Raw genomic sequence first — 7202 nt, 5'->3', positions numbered from 1 at the left:
GTGGTTCCTGAAATTAGCACTCTTAATACAGCATTTAGAGACATAAATTAAGATTTCCATTAATTAGAGTACCTCTTTGGAATGTAAATACCACAGCTATAAGTAATTACAGGCCTTTCCCTCCCCCCTCTCCCCCATTAAAGCACATGTGGATTAACTTTTCAATTATAAAGGTGGGATTTGCCTTCAGACTTACATTAAAACGAGGATTCTTCACGTCCTTTATGCTTGATACACTCCCATTTCTCAGGGCCTCTGTGGTCAATAAATAAAGTCCTATCACTCTGATATCTGCTATTAAATTAAAAAAAGGGAAAAGTGTTGAAAAATGTATATAAATGCCTAGTTACAGCCTTTCTACTTTTAGCCGTGAGCCCTGTATGAACATACTGTGTTGTTAAATCTGAAAATGGATGATTTTCAGTTTGATTAAAACGGGAAGCAAAGAGTCCCCCATTGTCACCCCTCTGCCAGCAAACCCCAGTGTCCACCCAGGCAGCACCGACCCTTCCTCGTGTCTTTAAACAATTAGCAAATTTAACTCTAGGGAAAGATGTGCCAGAAGCACAGTTTAAAACTGCTTAATTTTTCTTCCAAAAACCTGGCCCTGCGAGCGAGTTTCAAATTAGAAAAGGAAAAAAAATGACAGCAGAACATATGTCCCCAAAACCTCCTGCTCTTACTCACAGCTGATAGAGGGATGGCTCCAAATCCCCAGCCACCGGAGGGGACAACTAATTTCTGTGTGACCTGGAGCAGGAGAACTCAGGGAGGTTTCCTTCTGCTGCGTGTCCGGTGACACCCCGAAAATGAAGGGACTCAGCAGTGTACAACAAAAATTGAGCTGTTGAAATCAAGAACTAATTTCCTTCCAGAGAAAAGGAAAATAAATCAGAAAGTAAAATTTGACACAACTTGTAATAAGTCTGTTAAGGTTTTTTTTCACCAGAAAAATAAACTGTTTCAGCATCTAATGCAAATGCTATAGACGGACTCTTGTGAGGAATGAAATTAGCTCCATATAAAGCTGGATGTGAGCAGCAAATAAAATAAAAGGTCAAATAAAAGATGGGAAACAAACAAACTGCCTACTTGTGGCACAGAAAGATCATGGAAAAAATCAAACTCCTGTTTGAGTACTCAAAGCACTGGTCAGTAGCACAGCCAGTGCCACCATACCAGGAATATCTATGTTTAATAGTGACCATATGGCCACAACAACAGAGGAAAAAACAAAGTTTAGGGAAAAAGGGAGAGACCCCAGCTCTTCTGCAAGTCGAGTGACTTTTCTAAGGTCTCCTGAGACATGGGATGCTGTAGGTCCAGCGCTGAGATCTTCGACAGCCTCGTTATCTGCTGTTATTCCTCCTGCAGCTTCTTATCAGTGATCATTTATCATCATTTCAGCCTCCTCAGACTTGTTTTCCCCTCCCCGGTCGCAGAGCTCCTCCAGCTGCAGCACATCAAGGTTTGGAAATGGCAGGGGCAAACACGCCCAGGTGTCTCAGCTCTCACACTGGGTCACCAGGCAAAGAAATACAAATTGTATTTATTTACTACATTTTTCACTTAAAACAGCCTTAAATAGAAGTGTCTTCACTTCTGGGAGAATTATCATGTCTTTTAGTTGGGACAGAACCAGGGATAATTGAAACGCAAATTTTGAGCCAAATTCTACTTAAGCTCTGCTTTGCTTTTTTTTTTTTTTTTTTTGCTGAGTAGGGTGTGGAGTTTGATTCATTGCTGATGTCTTCATTTGGCTGGAGAAAGTTTCCATGTAGTTGAATTCCCAAGGTTGTTCATGAAAGTATGCTAAGATGGATGAACCTTTCTTAGAGCAAAAAGGTACCTTTTTTTTGGTTGTTATTGTTACTAAGTATTATTAAGTATTTGTTAAACAAATATAGTTTTGTTAAGTACTAACAGGCTACATGATGCTGCACCAGATGTAAAAGTCACACTCTCCTGTGTTTGTCTAAAAATTTGAGGATTTTTTGTTCTTGTTTAAATACTTTTCTGATTTTTTTCAATATTGAAGGTTCTTTAAAAAGACAGATAGAACTACTTAACAGGAATATTGTATGTTTTTCACACTTAAGGAGTTTAAGAACAAGCTGACTTCCATTGTTCCTTCCCATCACTCACTCCACATGTAGGGAGGTGCACACACACACATAGTCTCCGTTGTTTCAGGAAGTCAAGAATAGTTAAAAGCATCTTTACCACGGGATCCTTTTCCATTTTTAACAGCAGCTTTTTTTGGTCCTGTAAAATAGGAACTTTCAGAAAGTCAGGGACTAAGTTTTGACACAGTCACTGCTGGAAGCAGTGTCAAATCCAGCTCCAGATAATGCTGTCTTCAGCCAATTTATTTTCCTTTTGCTTTGTTTCTTCTTTATTTTTTTGGCAATAGACTGATAAAACCACGTACATGCCATGTCTCTTTTCTGAGGTCATTATTGTGCTCACAGCCCTAAAAGTTTCCCCCTGAACAAAGTGTAGTGTTGTTGCAGTTGAACGTCGGGCTGAAAGAGGACATTATTCGTGCACAAACACCACTGTGCAGTTGGCGATTCAGGAGTTGAGAAAGGAAACCTTATTGAAAGAACAAGACTGTGGAACATCAGTGCCTTCTGCATCGTAACCTGTGTTTACTGCAACGCAAATTTTGAGCCAAATTTTACTTAAGCTCTCCTTTTTTTTTTTTTTTTTTTTTTCCCCTAACCGGGAATATGTAGAAATTCAGCCAAATGAGTAAGGCTTTTAAAATCTTTTAGTTGGGACAGAACCAGGGATAATTGAAACGCAAATTTTGAGCCAAATTCTACTTAAGCTCTGCTTTGCTTTTTTTTTTTTTTTTCCCTAACTGGGAATATGTAGAAATTCAGCCAAATGAGTCATCCATAAAGACTATATTTTAGCTTTCTAACAGTACGTAAGACCTATTTTAGAGCAATTTTCTAAGACAAAAGGAAGAACCCGTGAGCTCTCCTCGTCTCACAGCCTCTGCTTTCAGCCCCTGTACCCTCCCTGCGTGGGGACAGGGAGGCAGGAGGGAGAGATTCCCATCTTCCTGGGATGGCAAAGGGAATCTCTCCAACATCTGGCATGGCTGGGACACAAAGAAAACCATTTCTGCTTGAAAAAATAACGGTAGAGAAGAGTTTTGACAAGTTTGGGCAATGACAAGGCTCAACATAGGAGTTGAGCCCCCAAAAGAGTTTGGGATGAGGTTTGAAGTTGCTGCAAGCTCAGCTGGGGAGCTGCTGGGGCTGGTGGGGCTGGGAGAGGTGAGGCTTCTCCCTCAGCAGCTAAAAGCTCTCTGAATACAGAAAAATAACCTGCCAGAGCAGTAAATAAATGAGAAATAATTCATAAAAAGCCCCTGGTTATGGGGCAGTGGGGGGGACACTGGGGACAGTTAGTAGTGATTTTTCCATGGCAAGCAAATAGCTGGGAATTCGTCACAATTACCATCGGGATGTAATTGGCAGTTTCAGTTACTTCTGATTTCATTCAGGGCAGCTCCCAAGCGCACGGTGTTCCCTCAAAGGAGAGCTTCCCTGGCTTTAACTACACTGTCAATTAATAGGTAAAATAGATTTCTGCCGACCAGAAAGGCTGTATTTTCCAATTAATTCAAGTATAATGAGATTCACATACCAAATACGGTTGTGAAAATGAATATTCCCCGCACGATGACCCCCAGAGAGCTGCAGCTCAGGCTGCACACCCCAGAACTGCGCCCGTCACCGGGTCCTCAGGGCACAGGCTGCCAAATCGACCCGTCTCTGCACCAAGGAGGACGGTGCTGGAGGCAGAACCACGCTCTGCCCCAAGGGAATAGCCCCTTTGCCAATGGAAATCTCCCATTTTTCCTTCTGGCTGAACCAGACAACTCGGTCAACCAAAAGTCACGGCACTCGCTGGGTGTTCCAGAGCATCCAGGGGGATTGTGTGAGCACAAATGATTGTGAGCACAAATAATTCGGAATTAGTTTTTCCTTCTGGCTGAACCAGACAACTCGGTCAACCAAAAGTCACAGCACTCACTGGGTGTTCCAGAGCATCCCGGGGGATTGTGTGAGCACAAATGATTGTCTGAGCAGGAGCCTTGAGAATTCGGAATTATTCCATCTGGAGCACTGGGACCAGTTCTGGAGAAGACTGAGGGGGGATCTGATCAACACCTATAAATACTTCAAGGGTGGGTGTCAGGAGGACGGGGCCAGGCTTTCTTCAGTGGTGCCCAGGGACAGGACAAGAGGGAATGGGCACAAACTGGAACATGGGAAGCTCCATCTCAACATGAGGAGGAACTTCTTTGCTGTGAGGGTGGCAGAGCCCTGGCAGAGGCTGCCCAGAGAGGTGGTGGAGTCTCCTTCTCTGGACACGTTCCTGTGGGACCTGCTCTGGGTGACCCTGCTCTGGCCGGGGGTTGGACTGGAGGGTCTCCAGAGGTCCCTTCCAACCCCATAGCATTCTGGGATTCTGTGTAATTTAGTAGTCGTATGTCAGGCTTTTTTTTGACCTTTTTTGGGCACACTCAGCGATGCACCGGTGGCCCTGCTCTGGCAGGGGCTTGGACTGGATGATCTCCAGAGGTCCCTTCCAACCCCATATCGTTCTGTGATTCTGTGTAATTTAGTAGTCATATGTCAGGCTTTTTTTTGACCTTTTTTTGGCACACTCAGCAATGCACTGGATTAGTTCACAGTTCATAAATGGGTTGAAACTTTGCTTTTTAGAGGAGAAAAGTCACCTGAGGAAAGTGCCCAGAAATGAGCTGACGTCCACATCAGTGATTCAGGTTTGACACAGAGTGAGGTGGTTGGTCTGGTCCCCGAGTCAAGCGTCACAGATCTTGTCACTTCACGTCAGCAGGAAGAAATCCCAGCTGCAGGAGAGACCCCTGAGGACCACGGCTTTGTCCTGCAGTGCCACCAGCAGGAAAACAACCAAACACCCTAGAAAACAAACCCAGTGAGAAATCAACAGGTTGTTGGTTGTTTTTTTTTAAATCACATGGAATTAACAACTTGCAGAACTCGGCTCAGCAGCAGGAGCTCTGAGCCGAGTCCCCTCTTGATCCATCCCACAAAAATGACATTTTTCTGCTGGCCACCATGGCTACCTCCTGCTCCTGGAGCTTTCCAACACCTTTATAAGTTCTCGCAGGGCAGATGATTAAACAGCACATTGTGTAAACAGGATGTTGAGCAAACCAGATAGGGAGTGTTGCGGGGATAAGGTATTTACACCAAAGCAGGAACACGGCTATAAAAAGGGCCTTTATGCTCTATCCTGCCCTATAAAGCCAAAGAGCAATGTACCCTGTAACCCAGGACCCCCTTGCAGTGCTCCCGCTGCGTCTGTAACCCTTGCAATGCTGCTGAAATGGCACATTTATAGCAATAAATACCAACCCCAGGAGCGTTTTCTGGAAAGCCAAGCTGCCAGGGAAGTCAGGGCTCAGTCTGAACAGCAGCGGCAGAGAATGAGAGTCCCTGGGCCCAGGGTCTATCAGCTCCAGTACAAAAACAGGGGGAGAATGTGTCCTGTTGGAAATGAAGCTATTGCACAGAAGCAGCTTTTACTGGGAGCTGGATCACTCGCCCCCGTGACCTGAGGGCTCCCGAGCTGGTGAGCAGGGAGGTGCAGATGGGCTGAGAATGGAGTCAAAGGGTCCAGTTTTGGGGCTTTCACTGCAGGAGGGACACTGAGGTGCTGGAGTGGGTCCAGAGAGGAGTAACGGAGCTGGTGAGGGGTCTGGAGACCAAGTCTCCTGAGGAGCAGCTGAGGGAGCTGGGGGTGTTCAGCCTGGAGAAATGGAGGCTGAGGGGAGACCTTCTGGCTCTCTCCAACTCCCTGAAAGGAGGGGGTAGCCAGGGGGGTTCGGGCTCTTCTCCACAGGAACAGGCAACAGGACTAGAGGAAACGGCCTCAAGTTGGGCCAGGGGAGGTTTCAATTGGAAATTAGGAACAATTTTTTACAAGGAAAGAGGCTGGAAATTAGAAGAGGCTGCCCAGGGCAGTGGTGGAGTCCCCATCCCTGGAGGGCTTTACAAGCCGGGCAGATGTGGTGCTGAGGGACATGTCAGTGGTGGGTTGATGGTTGGACTCAATGTGAAAGGTCCCTTCCAACCCAGGCAATTCTGTGATTTTGATCTCTGCTTTTGGAACAGCCTCAATGGCAGAGGGAACATCAGATCTAGAAGTTATTTGTGATATAAAGCTCACTCCAGCCACGGCGTCGGGATGGTTCTGGCTCTGAGGCGTGTGCTGAACCTCGCACTCGCTGGCAGCACCTGGGGCTCCTTCTCCACCCGTCCTTGGGCGCTCACCAGCTGGTTCTCGGTGGGTGACAAGCCTTTGTGGTGACATCTCCTCCCGCGGGTGGCAGTGTAAGGCCTTCAGATACTGGCTGCGTTTCTGGAACTGTTTTCTTCACCCAGCTTCCTCGTCCTCCAACACGGATCAGATGGATTTGTGGAGCAGCGGCGTAACGCGGAACTGAGCATCGAGGGAAAGCCTTGTTTCCTGTTCTTCAAGTATTTGCCTTTTAAGAATTATTTAATTTTTAGGAACTAAGTAATTCCTAAGCCTGGGGCTTACGTGAGGAGCAGGTGGCGCAGGCAGAACAGCCTCCCCTTTATTGCTTCCGCGTGGGGAAATCTGTTGGGGATCCTGTTCTTACATTGCCTATAATAATTTTTTATGGCATTTTTAACAGCAGCTACCTGTTGGCTACAGGAGATTAGAAGGTTTTGCAACAGAGAAGGGAACCGTGCCAAGGGCAGAGTTAATCTTCCAGCTCCGCAAACCAAGGAAACCAGATCTCTGGGTTCAGGAGGAAACAGGCACAGCCATTGCACGGGGAGGGGGAGAGAAGGGAACCTTTGCACGCATAAAACCCCGTGTGCATTCACTGGGATACAGCACCAGGAGGGCAGGCTCAGCCTACAGTCAGTCACTTATAGGATATATACTTAAATGACAGTAATAGTCCCTTCCCCACCTGATGGAAATGGTACACATTAGTCCTAACATGAAACAGGAGAGTCCTAGCTACCCTTCTAGAAAACGGGACATAAAAGAGATGTTAAGAATGACTCAGAATGATAAGCAGAACTTCCACAAGGAAGCAGAACTTCTCTGGAAGGAAAAGGGAGAAGGTGAAGAGGCAGGAAGGATTTAGAGAT

The sequence above is a fragment of the Calidris pugnax genome, unplaced genomic scaffold (genome assembly GCF_001431845.1).
Source record: "Calidris pugnax isolate Ruff unplaced genomic scaffold, ASM143184v1 scaffold76, whole genome shotgun sequence".
NCBI classification, from domain to species: domain Eukaryota; kingdom Metazoa; phylum Chordata; class Aves; order Charadriiformes; family Scolopacidae; genus Calidris; species Calidris pugnax.
This window is presented reverse-complemented; position numbering follows the sequence as displayed.